This window comes from Carassius carassius, chromosome 33, assembly GCF_963082965.1.
Source record: "Carassius carassius chromosome 33, fCarCar2.1, whole genome shotgun sequence".
In the NCBI taxonomy this organism is placed as follows: Eukaryota; Metazoa; Chordata; class Actinopteri; order Cypriniformes; family Cyprinidae; genus Carassius; species Carassius carassius.
Window position 1 is genome coordinate 28,930,861 of NC_081787.1, and position 17,823 is coordinate 28,948,683.

The 17,823-nt window shown below is 35.7% G+C and overlaps 1 protein-coding gene across 2 annotated transcripts in view; it reads left to right on the forward strand.

Annotated features, from left to right (window-relative positions):
- The first annotated feature begins 2,183 nt into the window (after positions 1-2,183).
- Positions 2,184-17,823, forward strand: part of LOC132114056 (FERM and PDZ domain-containing protein 3-like) — a 96,804-nt gene continuing 81,164 nt past the window's right edge. For both annotated transcript variants that reach the window (XM_059522185.1, XM_059522187.1), the window contains exon 1: positions 2,184-2,263. The gene's annotated coding sequence lies outside the window, so the exon portion shown is untranslated. The remainder of the gene's footprint in view (positions 2,264-17,823) is intronic.

The window sequence follows — 17,823 nt, forward strand, 5'->3', positions numbered from 1 at the left end:
TTCCTGGTTCCTGCGGTGGAAACACACCAAGTACCAAGCCAAAGTCCCTAGTTCCTGGGTAAAGTTCCTGCGGTGGAAACGCGGCTTAGATAAACTGATAGGCTGGGCACTGGGTTGGGAATAGGGCTGGTGTCTTCTTCCATGAGACAGACGGTGAAGACATCCACAGGAGCTCAGCACTCACTCCACATAAGCCCCCTTGAGGACCCTCCCCAAACAACTTCACTTGTGTGGCGGTTTTCAGTGCGGCGTGGAGGAATGTACATGGGCAGTTTTTCTGGGAAGGTGGTCTGATTGGTGAGACTCGAGGCAGAGCCGGTGTAGAGCATAAACAACTATTAAGTTCTCTTTGGTGATGAATCAAAACGCATCTGATTGGAACATGTGGCTCAACAGAAACATGTGTAATTGGTGACTTCTGTTTTGGAATAAAGCCACATTAAATTTTTTTGTTCTAACTGAAACTCAGGTTTTATGTGGACACATTGAAGCTACTGTAAGATGCAGCAGTATTTAGGGATTGGGGCTCTTGGGAATGATTTTACATTATGTCGACAATGGACATGTTTGTGACAGTTACAGAGACGTGGTAGTTTTACTATGCATGTTTTCCTCTGTGTTCTATGCTTTATTTTCAATAGGATCAAGGAAAATAAGACTGAAATGACATGAATACTGAGACCAACTCCGTCCGTTAGTTATAGTGCCCACTCACTGGTTTATTTAGCTGCTTTTCAGTACACCATTAAGTATGCCACTTAGTACTGTAAGACTTTGAATGTTAAAGTGCAAATGAACACCTGACCACTCTTGTGGGTTTCCTGGATAAAATTAAAAATCATAGAAGGGCAAAAACATTCCAGGCAGACATTGGTATAATGTAAGCAACACAGCTACAACAAATAAAATTGATATTGGGTGTGTTAGATTTATAATGTGCAAACAATCAAGTATTGACTTAAAAGCTTGCCTACTCTTCTACAACACACTCTTCACCAAAAGAGTACATACTTTTAGGGTGTAGAATAGGTAGGCAAACTAGGATGCAGCATGATTCATTCGCAAATGTGGCATTGCTCATACCCGAGAAAAAAAAGAGACATCATACTTAGAATAAACTATGTGTTTCTTAACGTATTGCATGAACATTTCCAAAAAGTACTTCGTAACTACCCACTTCTGGAAATGTGTCATTCAATGCTGTAAAATAACGTGACTGTTGGATGTTTTTGTGAACATTGCACAGGAATTATCAATGCATAATCTTTTTTTTTTTTTTTTTGATGTAAAAATAAAAAAATCCTTGTACTGTAGAGAGTTATTAACTCAAAAGTGTTTGAGGTAATACCTTTTTCAGCAGCTACCTTTGCTTTTCTAGATGGTTTCTCCATTTGAGGTACTGGACAAGAAGAAGTTTAAAAGAAATGTATTTCAACTGATTTGTATGATATATTTTTTTCTCCCACTAAGTGTGTGTGTGTGTGTGTGTGTGTGTGTGTGTGTGTGTGTGTGTTTGTGCATATATTACTTCAAAGTTTTCTGTTTATTGTTTATTAAGTTTAAGTTTTCTGTTTATTTCTGTTCATTGAGTTATACATTTAATTATGTTTCTAAAGAAGACTCATGCTGTGCTGTGATCTGTGTGTGTGTGTGTGTGTGTGTGTGTGTGCTTAACAATGTCCTTTAGCCATGACTGTATTCACAATACTACTCATACTTTATTCCTGAAATATACATGCCAATGTTCATCAAAGGTCAGTTTCCATCATTGTCAATAAGAGGCTCATAGGTGTTCTTCAGCACACAAGCTTATGTGAATAGGACAAATTCAATTTTGGTGGTCTGATTGATGTAACTTGTTAAATTAAGTCTGTATTTACATCCATCATTTTCGCATGACATCTCTCAAAGCAGTGGTTCTCAACTCCATTCCCGGACCCAATGCTCTGCATGTTTTGTTTGTCTTCCTTTGTTTGGTTCACCTGATTCAACCTCATGAACTGAACTGAGAGTGTCAAATAAGAAAGATGTACAAAATGTGCAAAGTGCTGGATCACCAAAACTGGAGTTGAGAACCACTGTCTTACAGCATTACCCAGTTAGGAATAATATATTACTATTATTACATATACATGGCCTAGGCATGATTTTAACTGATTTTATGTGTTATTTTTGCAGTGGCTCTCTCTACCTATGCAGAGGTATTGAGGATCTCGGACTCTGAAACAGACCAGCTATCCACAGCACCTCGTCTAGAATCATTGTAAGTCATAGACATTGCATGCACATTCAAAAAAAAAAAAAAAAAAAGCAAATGTCACATAAACCTTGGGTAAAAGACATGGCGCATACTGGTGGTATTGAGTGAGATCGGTAGATATTACCTAGTGAGACAGAGTTACTTAGCTGACACTTCCAGTTGCTTACATTAAGTAGAGAAATTAATGTCACTGCCAGGATTAGCATCAAGAAACACTGGGGCAATGGCACAAATACAACAGCATTAGTAAAATTAACAAGTGACAATACAATACATCATAACAGTTTTTGAAAACCAAACATTTACGACAGCAAAGCATATTATTCTGCAGTACTGTTGTGGACTAATGCTATTTTGTGGGCTAATGCTTCTGTACTGTCACAAAGCATTAATAGAAACGTTTTCTGAAACCAGTTTTAGAAGTTTAATTTCTGTCTTGTTGTATCAGGAGTAACAAGAGAAGGCCTGTCTGGTTACAAACAGAGTAATTCCCCAGTAGAACATAAAAATAAAAAAAACATGGCATATAAAGTGACTTCCTTTTGCCAACATCCTCTTCTGTTGCCTTTAGGTAGTGTCCCCTCATGCCTTATATTAAATTCTTCAGCTAAATCATTAAGTCTCCTAAAACTACACTGAGCTTCCCACTCCTCCTCCTCCTCCTGCTCTTATTCTCTGAGTGCATTAAAAATGAGTCACGCGTGTGATCGAAACCAGTGCATTAGAGCTCATGAATTTAGCATGCTTTGCCATGCAGAAGCAAGACTATTCAATCTGAACTTTACTGTGTGTGAGTGATACTCATGAACTCCTGCTATTTATAGCTCAGGTCAAAGCACCACATGGAACATTGATGGCTTGGGCTATGATGTCATGCAGCGTTACTTCACTGCTAATTTTGCTAAAAATGTAGAACTGAGAGAGTCAAGGTTTATGCTTAGGATACAATAACATGATCTGTATTTAATAATTTAATTGTTATTTTATTTGATCAGGAACATAAAAATTATATCATGACTGTCAAAAAGCTATCGGACGTTTATGTCTCAAAGATGCAATTCACCTTTTAAATTCCAACCAAATGTTTATCATCAGCTTGAAGAACAAAATATTTGGTGTGAAACAACTCCACCATGTGCTTTCTATTCCCTGAAGACTACAGTCCCACTAACATACCTTTTCAAAGAGATTTTAGATGAATGGTACGACTCTCAGAGACTGGTTCTTACCTCAAAAACAAATGCTGGGTATCGTATTTGACACAACAGAGACCCTTTGTTCCTCCAGAGACAGTGACAAGGAAAGTCACTCTGCTCAATATCATAGTAGAAAATGGAAGTCCATTCTTATATTTTAATTCAGGCTATAGTTTCACTTTATTAAGTGCATTCTTTTTACCTAGACCAGCCTTTAAAATAGTTTTTAATGTGATTTCAGGAATTGAAGCTTGTAAGATTTTTGGGTCATTTAACATGTTGAAATGGCATCATGAGAAACCTTTCACCTTTCAAGACACAAAGAACTGCGCCTAGTTAGGAAATATCTGTCCAGGGGTGTTACTGAGATGCCCACCAAGGGAAATGGCTTGGTTCTTCTCAACAGAAAGAGGCTGGCAAAAAAAATACAAAATTGTTTGCAAAAAAATACATTGCTAGGCAATATTAGGCTTTTGCTGGAGATGTTGGCGAACATCTTGTAGGAGGCAATGATTGTGATTTTGCCAAGTAGATGGTGTTCCTGGATCAAATCATAATAACTTATGTTTCATTAATTTTTCAGAACAACACATAGGCCTATCTATATCTAGTTTTATCATTTGAAGCTTAACAAAGTGTGCTTGTTATTTTTCAAGTAAATGGCACTTGGTTTCATATTTTATTTCCTAATGCAATAACATTAGATCTGACTCAGGCTATGCTAATATGTTTAATTAATCCAAAATGATAAGTTGCTATTTATATAAAAGCTTTTTTGAACTTCTAAAAGCTAATAAGTTGTCATCTTTGATTGATCTCTAAAAATGTCATAAAAAAATGCTATAAAAAATGGCATGTCTTTGGAAAGGAAGTGTTAGTTTTATGGTCTGAGTGATGTCGTACTATGAAAACCACTGCTGACAGTGTTTAAATCCCTTCTGACGTACTCTCACGCGCTGGCACTAACTCATTTGGGTTTCTTCAAATGCCTGTCTTCACAAACATTGTCTGTGGTGTGATCGGCTTAGACAGAGCACACGCTCACGCCCGAGCCACTAATGAGACGTATCCGTCATAGTGGATCATTTGCTAGATGAGACTAATTACTGTGTTTCACCCATAGATGATAATGAATTCATTATTTATGTTGTGGCTGTATTTTCAATCATCTGATCCAATCTAGTAGAGATGCAGACTTAGAGCAGGCTTATAATGGGCAGGCTGTATAAGTATGAGTGAATGGTTTTAAGAAAACACTCTTGAGTTTGTGAAGAGACAGCAGAGTGTTTTCTCTCTCTCTCTCTCTCTCCGTCTCTCTATCTCTCGATCTCTTGCCTGGGGAGTCCAAGCTGTCTGCTGTGATTCTGATCCGTCTCACAGTCTGGCTGACAGAAGACTGACATAAGAAAACATGGCCCGCTTTCTGAAGTCTATTACTGTGGCCTCAGAAATAGACACTGGCAGGCTGGCGTTGATGTTATTTAAACAATTATATTGTTCATATGTCATTGATTGGCTGCATTGCTCAACGCTCCAAAACACATCGTAAATAGAAACCTTTGATGCTCCACTGAGCGTGAACACAAATACATACAGGAGCATTTGCTAAATCTGTGTTTTGCTGTTGTTGTAGTTGTTTATATATATATATATATAAATTAAAGTTGCATGTCAGTGATAGTGGCAGGTTTGGTTGCATTTTATTTTGTGATTTGGAGAGTGTTATGATGAGAAATAGGGACAGATTGTGAAGGGCAGCAGCTGCACAAGCATTTTAACTGGTAAGGAGAGAATTCAGCGTGCAATAAGCTCAGATATCAGGAACATGACATGTCAGAATTCAGACAAAATTAGACTTGTGACAAAACTATATCGACTGTACCCTAGATCAAGAAAGTAAATTATTATTTTCCAAATAATAATAATTATTATTATTTGTTAAACAATGACACCTGGGCTGTTTTTATTATATTTTCACTCGAAGTAAAAATGTATATAATCTTGTGATTTTGAAGTCAAAAAACGATGAAGATTTAAATGCACATAAATGTGTCAGGCTGTCTCAGTTAAGCCACAGGTCCTGCTGTAGACTAGAGATACAGGCAGTGCTCTGAGCAGCAGCTCCTGCAGTGCTGTCATTTTCTCCCTTATTATTTATCACTCTTTCACCGCAGTTTAAACTTCTGCTCGTTCATCACTGAAAAGGATTTGTATTTTAGCAAATCACTTTTTCCAAGCAGTTTCCTATGCTATATGCCCACCTCAAACCCCTTCTCCAGCTACCTGTCTGCACATGAATATCTCACCTGCCGGTAAACCATCCAGGAAATAATAAATAAATAAATAAAAGGTGAGTTCATTTTGGTGCTATAGAGACATGATGGAACTGTCAGTGAATGGAAAAAGCTATGTGTAGGTCAGAGGTTCAAATTCATTATTGGTTGAGGGCCAAATTGGATAAAATGTCACCTCCTTCAGGCCTAATTACCTTTTGTTAAACCTTAGTTTGCTCACAATTGCATTAATATTAACCATATATACTACACTATAATTTACAAGAAAACTAGGAAAACTTTTTTTTTTTTTACAATAATTAAACCATATTTTTCCAAGTGAGATAGTAGCTTGTTGTGGATAAATAATATGAAACTAAAACTGCTCATTCATTCAAAACATTTGTTCAAAATGCCTGATTAATTTAGAAATGAAGCAAGTGACTATCACTTCCTGTCTCCTGAGATACCTACAGTACAGACCAAAAGTTTGGAAACATTACTATTTTTAATGTTTTTGAAAGAAGTTTCTTCTGCTCATCAAGCCTGCATTTATTTGATCAAAAATACAGAAAAAAATGTAATATTGTGATATATTATTACAATTTAAAATAATTGTTTTTAAATTTATTTTACTTTAAATGATCATTTATTGATTCAAAGCTGATGACAAGCTGAATTTTTAGGATCATTATCACGTGATCCTTTAGAAATCAAAATCTTTTAAAATATAAATATTTTGTAATAACAATATACACTACTTTTTTCTTTCTTTTTTTTAATAAAATCGATACTTTTATTCGGCAAGGATGTGTTAAATTGATAAAAAGTGATAGTAAAGAAAATATATTATTAGAATCTATATTATTAGAATCTTTTATTTTTATTTTGAATAAATGCAGTTCTTTTTAACCTTTTATTGATCAAATATATGAGACAGCAGAACTGTTTCCAACACCCATAATAAATCAGAATATTAGAATGATTTCTAAATGATCATGTGATAGACTGATGTTACATGTGACACTGAAGGCTGGAGTAATGATGCTGAAAATTCAGCTTTGCATCACAGGAATAAATTTTTTTTTTTAAGTATATTCAAATAGAAAACTATTTTTTTAAGTTGTAATAATATTTCACACTATTACTGTTTTTTCTGTATTTTTGATCAAATAAATGCAGGCTTGATGAGCAGAAGAAACTTCTTTCAAAAACATTAAAAATAGTAACGTTTCCAAACTTTTGGTCTGTACTGTACATCTGATACATTTTTGAAGGCAGCATTGAGGTATCCTTCACTACATTAGATATCCCATAATCCAGTGCATATCATTCCATGATGGTTAAAAAAATTAAGAAAACAATAAAAAAAAGAAAAGCATCTGAAAGTTGAGTTGGGTCATCAGTTTTTGCACTTTTTATGTTATTTCTAGTGATAAATAAGAACTATAGTAATAAAATATTTGTTTAGTTATTACCAAAGCTCGCTTTATTTTGCTGTAGATCGTTAAACCATTACTCGTCCTCAGAATCTTGTCCGAAATCAGTTTCATGAGGTGTCCTTGTGTGCAAACACCGCCTGGAAAGTCATTGCTGATAATGCAGCGAGGCAACAAATCTCAGGCATTGTGCTGCTCGGAGAGCACTTATGTTCTACCCCTGCTTTGTTAAAACCTGTTTTTTTTGGCTAAACAGAGCAAAAACAGACAGCACTGTCTAAAACGTAACTCAATGCTAACAGCTTGTTTGCTGAACTGTATAAAATCACTCCCATCGTGCTGATATTCAGCAAAACAACACTTTAACTCATGTGATATTGCTTATATCATGACATACTGTACTTGTTTTTGTTAGTTTTTTACATAGTCATAAAATGTCGTTAAAACCGCAATTACCATATTATAGTAGATAAAAAAACAACTACAGCGTGTAACTGTCCTTTAAATTAAAAATAAGATATTGTAGCGAATACACTTTATTTAATTTTCAAAAGAAATAAATGTAAATTTGAATTTGAACCTTTGTGGGCCGAATGTTTGACACGTCTGGTGTAGAATTCTTTTGTGAAGTGTCTCTTCTTTTGAGTTTCAAAAACTTTGAACAACATGATATTGAAACCCTGGTGAGATTATTTCTTTAATTTAGTTAGCCCTGTATTGTAACTTTAGCCTGATTGATATTTATTGTGCTGCATTACGTCATTTTTCCCACCATGTCCGATACTAAAATCAGTGTGACACACTTTGCAAGAAACGTGGGAATTGTCGATGCTGTTTTGCGATAAGTTGTTAAATTCCTACGTCCAGCTGTTGTTAAATTTGCAGCTATATGTTGTTTGTTTGTTTTCACCGTAGCACCACCTGAGCTTTCGAATGCCATTTCTACCAGTGATACTTGATTCAGCTTCCCCCGTCAACCTGCGCAGATATCAGCAGGGCAACTGAGTTGTGCGTTGACAGGTTGAGGTCATAAATGGGTTAAAGATTGTATGATCTGTTGATTGTGTGAGATGCGTTTCATACAAGATATGGCAACTGGACAAACTTGGAATAATATATTAATGTCATTATTCATATAATGAGGTAGGGCCTTACAAATGATGGGAGTTTCCTGGGAGAAATAAGAAAACGTGAGAGGGCGGGAGATGGGTGTAAAAAATACAAGAGACTCCCAGAGTGTTGACATGTATGAACCAGAGACATCATTACTACAATACATCAAGTGTCATTCACTGGTCTGGAAACTTTATAGTACAGTTAGAAACAGTACTAAAATACCAAGGAAAGAAGGAAGGTCAGGTTGATGTTTGCTTACAATTCTCACTCTGTCTGCACAGCGTATGTGATGGCGTACCCTGTCTGCACGAACGGGGTGCGCAGAGGTATGCAAATACATAATTTCCTGGTCCTACGCCTTCCACAGAATATATAAACACAAGTAAATAAATTTAAACCACTTAATGATTGCTATCGGGACGTGAGTAGACTTTCAAACAGCATAACAAAACTGTTTCTGCAGACAATCTCCTATTGCACTTTTAACCTTCCTGCATTATTGAAGGATTGAAACAGGTAGGGGATCACAAAAGAAAGATTCCCAAATACTCCAGGGATGCGAAGGTCAAAACGAGGTCCTTATAGTTCCTCAGAATTACCATTTTAATGTCAGAGTCTTCCTGAGAAAGCAGTGCATAAACACGAATGCCAGTTGTATTTGTATGTGCGTGCTTGTAATGGGCTCTGTCTATGAAGACGAGTGACACTGAGATGGAGGTATTCAGTGAAGCATGAAATAAGCTTTTCAGGAGAACAGTGCAGGGTTGAGAGGATGGGGTGGGAGTGTGGGGTGATCGCTCATGTTATTTCTTAATTAACAACTAGCTGTTCTTAAGCCAAGCTCGTAAAATGTGTTCTATTCATCCTTTCTGGCCAGTCTGCTGCTAATTTCTGCAGATATTAATTTCCATCAGAAACGCTGAGCGTCTGGAAAAGAAGCTTTAAAAATATAAATGACTGTACACTCAACATTGTGTATGCAGTTAAAATTGATTTAAATACAGGCTTTTCATTACCGTACTCTCTCATATTTAAGACAAATTTACTAGTGTGTGACAATGCAGTGATGCAGCGAGAATCAGTTTTTGTCCAAACCCAGACAATCCTGTCCGGTATAATTGTTCTCCTAAAGAGTGTTATTGATTTTTCCTCCAAAGTTTCAGGGGCATTGGGGCCCTTAAAGGAATAGTTCACCCAAAAATTATAATTTGCTGAAAATGTCCTCATTCTCAGGCTATCCCTGATCAGGATGAGTGTGTTTCTTCATCAGGTTTGTAGAAATGAAGCATTGCATCAGTTATGAATTCAGATTAATTATTGAAGAAACTAATATAAATGTTTATTCAAATGCATACTGGTACTCTTATTTATTAGTAAATGTTGGAGTTTTGTTTTTTTTAATCTGAGAAAGGCTTTTTATGGCTTAATTAATTTGCAAATGAAATCCAGATGACACTAATAACGGCAAATAAATCTGCACTCTGCATAGTGGCATATAGTTATCATTAAAGCGTAATAAGTATGAATTATATTAATTGCATGTCTGTTTAATAGTGTAACATTAATGTGTTTTACTGATTCCTGTTTTTGTGTGCTGTCACAACAGTCTTTAGAAATCATACAGAATGAAATTATTCATCAACATTACATTACAACATTCATTACATCGACGTTTTAACATCAAAAGAGGTCAGTGCATTAACTGTGTTCAATAAATGTGATGGCGTTAATTAATCTCATTTATTACACGTGCAATAAAATCAGCTCATATATAATGAGCTTAAAATGACTTGTAAAAATGTGTTCCTCTCAAAAGTTTATGTTGATATTGTATGTAACACTTATTAAAAAGTAATGAAAGCATATGTGGCTAGACCCTGTAAATCTGAATGATATTAGGATCAAAATAATATCGCAAATCTATACTTAACCAGACGACTGATAAAATAAATGAATCCAAAGAAAGGTATGATGGATGAATGCAAATTTTGACAATGACTTCAGCAAACAGCTGAGGCTTGATAATGTCCTCTGAGAATTCAGATAATGCTCACTTAACTCATCTCATGCGATTTAAACATCCTGCTCCAGCAGAGCTCTAGTTCTAGTTAGGCAATGCGTATACAAATGAAGGGGAGGAGAAGTCGAGCTGAAAAACATCATTTACACTCTCCACAACCAGAGTCATTAATTATCTTCACAGTCACAGACTAATGAACAACTCATGGAGACAGAGACAGGAGAGTTGAGTTGAGACAACAGAATCAAAGACAGTACTATAACCTTCCTCCTGTCTGGAGAACTATATCATATCCAAATCCTTAAAGAGACAATCCTCCCAAAAATGACAATCCTGACTTCATTTACTTACCCTCATGACATATGACATTCTTCTTTCAAAAAAAAAAATAGAAAGAAAGAAAGAAAGAAGAGAAATAAATGAAAGTCATACGGTTTAGAATGAGGTTGAGTAAATGATTTTTCATTTTGGGTACACCATCCCTTTAAACATACCCATACATAATAAATAAATTCATGTTTTAATTGATCTTATACAGTACATATGGGTCATTGTAAGGAAATGTTTCCATTTTATATCACACCATTCCCATGCTAGCTAACACAATCCAGCACATATTCTTATAGACCTGGTAACATTTCATGCATGTTGAATAGCTGAATTGATTTTATGCCACTTGCTTTAAACTGACAAACCATCAATGCTAAAATGTGCAGTGTACCTTCAAGAATGAACAGAAATGATTTATGGTCCACCAAGCAGTATGAGTCATTCACACGGCAGTATTTGTTATATACACTAGTGCAGGAGTCTTATTACCTTATGTGGAGCGGCTGTGATCTTTCACATAGCACCGATGCACTGAATATTTCATAGCTATAGATTTAAACAACAATTTACCTTTAAAATATTGATTAGAAAAACAGTCTGATTTCCAGTTTTCTAAGATATAGGAACTGTACCCTTCGAAATGATTCTATATTTAGAAACTCATTTAGCAGCAAAACCTCCACTTAATGCTTTCTGTAGCTGCTTATCAATTTTGGTCCACCCCTCCAAATCTGTTTCAGTGAATCAATATTTCAGGGTTGTGTTGATGGTACAGCTAGCTTAAGGATATGCCACAGCATCTGAATTGGCTTAAGGTCAAGTCTCTGGAAAAGACAGTTTTCAGTCATTCTTTGGTTGATATTTTTATTTGGTTGATCATTGGTGATGCATTAGGTCATTTTCTTGTTGTATCACCAAGTCCCTCTAAAACTTGAAGTCATGAACTGAAGTCCTGACCTTTGGCTGTAAAATGTCTTAATACACTTTTGAAATCATTTTTCCTTCAGTGATGTCAAGAATCCAGACCCAGACCCAAACCATGATGCTTGTACTATTCGTCACAGTTAGGATGAAGTTTTAGGGCTGCTGTGCAGTGTAACACTAGCAATAGTCCAGAACCTCACAGCAAGACATTGATGAATACTTTAATGGCAAATATACATTGTACGATTTTGGGCTGTCCCAGACGAAAGACAACCAATGAGATACAATCAAAATCAAAGACAACCCACAATCATTTTCTTGCAATGTCAAGAATTTAGGATAACTACCTCACAGTGTGTTTGCTGCTATGACCTACATTTACTGACAAGCCAGTAAAAATGCACATAGCCACATGACACTAAAACATAAATGCCATGGAGGCGAAACTAGCTAGAGAGGAATACCTGTATGTAGGGTTCCAGTGAGTAATTTATTTTCCCCCTCTGTCGCCTCCTCTTCTTTTTTTCAGTTTGAAAATCACAATTGCCATAGCGTGTTTTGTCTTGCTGTATTTCATTATCATACATGTCTACATACATGTTCTACCCAAGTTTATTTGATCTGTGTTGCACAAATGTGATTTGTAATGATCTTATAAAATAGCTGAAATCGCACAGTCTGTAGAAAGCATTACATCTTAGTTCCATAAGCCCCATCCAAACCTGTCTACCCCAGCAAACAGAACCCACGCCTAACTGCAGGTTCCAGTGAAACCACACAATCACTGTGCTTCCACCCTGTTGCTGGTTTCAGAAATTCACTGTTCAGAATGCATGAGTGTTCATTCAGCTGCAGGTAGCATGAGCTAGTGTTACTAGAAGTCCTGACTGAAGGGAGGAAAAAAGGAAAGCATGACAGTTAGCTGGGATACTGCAGTGATGACAACAACAAGCTCTGACACAGTCCCACATGGCAGTAATGTAGTCAGTGGTACATAAAACTGTCAAAGTTAATCATCCTGAGTGCGTTCAGGAGTCAGTAAGGCAGTAGACAAAAATCCCAGACCAGAAAAGTCTGTTGGTGTAAGGATAGAACTAAAATCTGCAAAACGTTGGCCCTCTAGGAGGCCCTCTATGCCTTTTATAAAGAGTTCATTTTAACAAGGAGACACTGTCATGGACTTGATGTATGGAGAGAAAAATGGCTCACAAGAGTTTGTCTTCCTGTCCAGGACAGATAGAAGGTAAATGCTCGTGATTGGTCAGATTCAGCAGCAGTGGTTCTGATATGCCTTGGGTTGACAGGAGTTTTTTACTTAAAGAGGCATGAACTTGCGATAGAAAAGGCAGTTTGGAGTGTGAAGTGTCAGAACTGGAGTTGATGTGAACGTGCAGCTTGGAAGTATTGTGTATCCAGCTGAACAGCTGAGAAGTTCCTTTTAATAACAGGAGAAAAAACACAATAGATTGTAGGAATTCGTGTCGAGCAATCACTTAATATCGAAAGACTATAACCGGCTGGGAAAAGAACAAAACGAGAAGTACTTATACACAGTAAGAGAGAAAAACAGAGGTTATTAATAACTATAGAAACAAACAAGGCCTTTATTAGTACCTAAGGAAGTTAGAGCTAAAAAGGGGTGTGGGAAGATAGAGTTTGTATTGTATTTGTATTGTATTGTATTTGTATTGCATGTTAGCTCGCTTACTGTGTCCAAGAGTATAATTTATTGAAGTTCATATGTCTCATTAACAGTAAACTGTTACTTTTTTTTCTTTTTCTTTTTGTTTGTTAAGAGTGCAAAAACGACATAGGGTGAACACAAAACACAACAACAACAATAAAACGGCAATGATAGTAACTGCAATGAAAAATAAGCAGAAATGACAAATGGGTAATAGTAGAAGTATTTAAATAGTAATAGCATGTATAATAATAATGATAATAATATATTGTGTTGACGGCAATAGTAATATCAATAATAATAATAGATAATATTGATAATAATTTTAATAAAAGTAGTGATACTAATGCTAAAAGATGGTGATGAAAATATTTTGTGTTGACGGAAATAGTAATATCAATAATAATAATAATAATAATAATAATAATGATGATAACATTTATATCAATAATACTAGTAACAGTAATAATAATAATAATAATAACAATAGTAATACTGAATATGGTTATGATGATAATATTTTGTTTTGACAGCAATAGTAATATCAATAATAATATAATAACATTAATAACAACAACAATAGTAATAATAATAATAACAATAGTAATAATAACAATAGTAATGCTAAAGATGGCGATGATTATATTTTGCGATGACCGCAACAGTAATATTAATAACAATAACAGTAATTATAATAATAATGATAAAAGGACAATAGTAATAATAGTAATGAAATGACACATACCTAACACTTACCACACCTCTCCTAGCTTCTGTGTCAGTTTTTTTTTCTTTCCTCCTTCTCATTCACAGTACAGTTATTATTTGTATGTATGCCTAAGCTGAGGTGGTGCATTAAAAGAAGGGTGTGGTGCATTAAAAACTAGATAGTAAAGTTTGTGGTCCAACTTTAAGTTGGCTTGAAAAAGCCTGGCCAGAAAGTTTGAAAAATTTAGAAAGTTTGAAAAGTTTAAAAAGTTCAAAAATATTAAAAAGTTTGAAAAGTTAAGAAGTTTAAAAAAGAAAGTGATTAACATATTGCTAGCATTAAAAGCAAGTGACCACCATGTCATTAGCATGATTAGCAAAGTTGCTAGCATGTTGTTACCATGATTAGCAAAGTGACTAGTATGTACTTAACATGATTAGAAAGGTATCTAGCATTTCTTTAAACATAAGCAAGTGACTAGCATGTCGCTAGCATGGTTAGCAAGTTACTAGCATGTCACTAGAATGTTACTAGCATGTTCGTAGCATGATGAGCATGTTGCTAACATGTTTCTAGCATGATTAACATGTCGCTAGCATGTTTCTAGCATTGTTTCTAGCATGATTAGCAAGTTGCTAGCATGATTAACATGTTGTTAGCATGTTTCTAGTATGTTGCTAGCCTGTTTCTAGCATGATTAGCATGTTGCTAGTATGTTTGCTAACATGTTTGTAGCATGATTATCATGCGACTAGCATGTTGCTGGCATGATTAGCATGTTGCTAGCATGTTTCTAGCATGATTAGAAAGTGACTAGCATGTTTGTAACATGATTAGCAAGTGACTAGCATGTCGCTGGCATGTTAATAGCATTTTTCTAACATGATTAGCATGTGGCTAGCATGTCTTTACCATGATTCACATGTTGCTAGCATGTTTCTAGCATTTTTCTAGCATGATTAGCAAGTGACTAGCATGTTTGTAGCATGATTAGCAAGTGACTAGCATGTTAATATCATGTTCCTACCATGATTAGCATGTTGCTAGCATGATTAACATTTTGCTAGTATGTTGCTAGCATGATTAGCATGTTGCTAGCATGTTTCTAGCATGATAATCGTTTGTAGCACTATTAGCAAGTGACTAGCATGTCGTTAGCATGTTACTAGCATGTTCCTAGCATGATTAGCATGTAGCTACCATGTTTCTAGCATAATTAGCATGTCACTACCATGTTTCTAACATGATTAACATGTAGCTACCATGTTTCTAGCATGATTAACAAGTGACTAGCATGTTTGTAGCATGATTAGCAAGTGACTACCATGTCGCTAGCATGTTAATAGCATGTTCTGAGCATGAGTAGCATGTTGCTAGCATGTTTCTAGCATGATTAGCATGTTGCTAGCATGTTACTAACATGATTCGCATGTTTGCTAGCATGTTGCTAGCATGATTAGCATGTTTGCTAGCATGTTCCTAGCATGATTAGCATGTTGTTAGCATTTTTCTAGCATGATTAACATGTCGCTAGCATGTTGTTAGCATGTTTCTACCATGATTAGCATTTTGCTAGTATGTCGCTAGCATGTTGCTAGCATGATTAGCATGTCACTAGCATGTTTCTAGCATGATTAGCATGCGACTAGCATGTTGCTAGCATGTTTCTAGCATCATTAGCATGCTAATAGTATGTTTCTAACATGTTGTTACCATGACTAGCATGTTGCTAGTATATTTCTAACATGATTAGCATGTGACTAGCAGAGGTGGGTAGTAACGAGTTACATCTACTTCGTTACATTTACTTGAGTAATTTTTTGGGGTAACTAATACTTTTCGGAGTATATTTAAAGATGGGTACTTTATACTCTTACTTGAGTAAATTTTTGGTGAAAAATCTGTACTTTTACTTCATTACTGTGAGCGACACTCCTCTCGTTACTTTATCTTAATGCAATAAATGTTATAAATGCTTCAGTTTATTCCAAACGCGCCGTCTACTTTTCTCTGGGCAATGAGCGATCCCCTTTCGCGAATGATTCATTCTTTTGAGCCAATTCTGTTCAAAGGCTTGATCAAACCAATTGGCAAACGAGTGAATTGGTTCATGAATCAGTTTGAATGAGTCGTTCAGTTCCCTGCCGCACGCGCTGAGCGACTGAAGCGGTTCACTTAGAGTTGTAACGTTTAAGAACAAAAAGAGCGTTGAAAACGTGGCTGGAACTGCACTGAATTGAAAGCAAATCTGCTAAGGCTATATTTGCTAGCGATGGAGATCCTTATTAGATGAACACCACGTGTGCTGTCTACTGTTTAACAGGTAATAACTGGGGCTACATTCGATTAGAGTACACGATACCACTGTGACATTAGTTTGTTGTATGTGTGTGGCTTATAACAGAGGGGAGTCAAGTTGAATGCAGCTTCCAAAAGACAAAAAATAGCCGATTAAGATTTTATTAATTTTGATACAATCACACCGGTGCGAGTACGTTCAGCAAGTCATATTATCAGCTGCTAAATTCAGATCTGTGATTGCTTGCTGGCGCTGAGCCAGAGATAGATGCGTTTATACAACGCTGCGCATTATAACCAATCACACATGATTCTTTTGAGCTTATTAAAGCATTGGCCAATCAGATGAGTCATCGCTAAAATGCTGGTGCTTCCTTCACTCGCTCACTGACTGAATGCCTCTTTCTGGCGAATTCTCTCGTCAGAAACAACAAAGTGCAGATGTGTGTACGAATCTTTAATTAAGATATTGATTTCACAGTGTTAACAGTTTCAGTGATTTTAATGGGAGTTTCTGAGTGACTGAAATCTAGACTGTCATTGAAAATGATCTTTGATAATGTAAATGTTATTTGCTCTCTTTCTGAACAATGAAAGATTAGTAGCAATATTTATATCACATTAACTTTCAATGTTAAATTCACATTTAATATAAAGTCAGTCGTATTAAAAATATGTTATGGCATGACACGTATATCTGTTACTTAAGTAAACAGACAGGGTTTTATAATAAATTACATAAATTGGAGTATATACATTTATACACGCACACATACATTACATACATTTTATCTATATATCTAAATAAAAATAGGCTCAGTATGACCCAAAGTAACTAGTAACCAGAGGTGGAAAGTAACGAATTACATTTACTCGCGTTACCTTAATTGAGTAGCTTTTCTGTGTACTAATACTTTTTAAAGTAATTTTTTAAATCTGTAATTTTACTTTTACTTAAGTATATTTTGTTTGAAGTATTGTACTTCGCTACATTTTAAAACACATTAATTACTGAGTAAAAAAAAAAAAAAAAAAAAATCGCTCCCTGAAAACTACGGCATAATGGGCAGGAGGGCAAACTGGCGCTAAAATCACAAGAAAGATGCAGACGGACAAAACAGGCGTTAGTGGTGCAGACATTTCAGCATGATTAGCATGCGACTAGCATGTTGCTACCATGTTTCTAGCATCATTAGCATGCTAATAGTATGTTTCTAACATGTTGTTACCATGACTAGCATGTTGCTAGTATATTTCTAACATGATTAGCATGTGACTAGCATGTTTCTAGCATGATTAGCAGAGGTGGGTAGTAACGAGTTACATCTACTTCGTTACATTTACTTGAGTAATTTTTTGGGGTAACTAATACTTTTCGGAGTATATTTAAAGATGGGTACTTTATACTCTTACTTGAGTAAATTTTTGGGGAAAAATCTGTACTTTTACTTCATTACTGTGAGCGACACTCCTCTCGTTACTTTATCTTAATGCAATAAATGTTATAAATGCTTCAGTTTATTCCAAACGCGCCGTCTACTTTTCTCTGGGCAATGAGCGATCCCCTTTCGCGA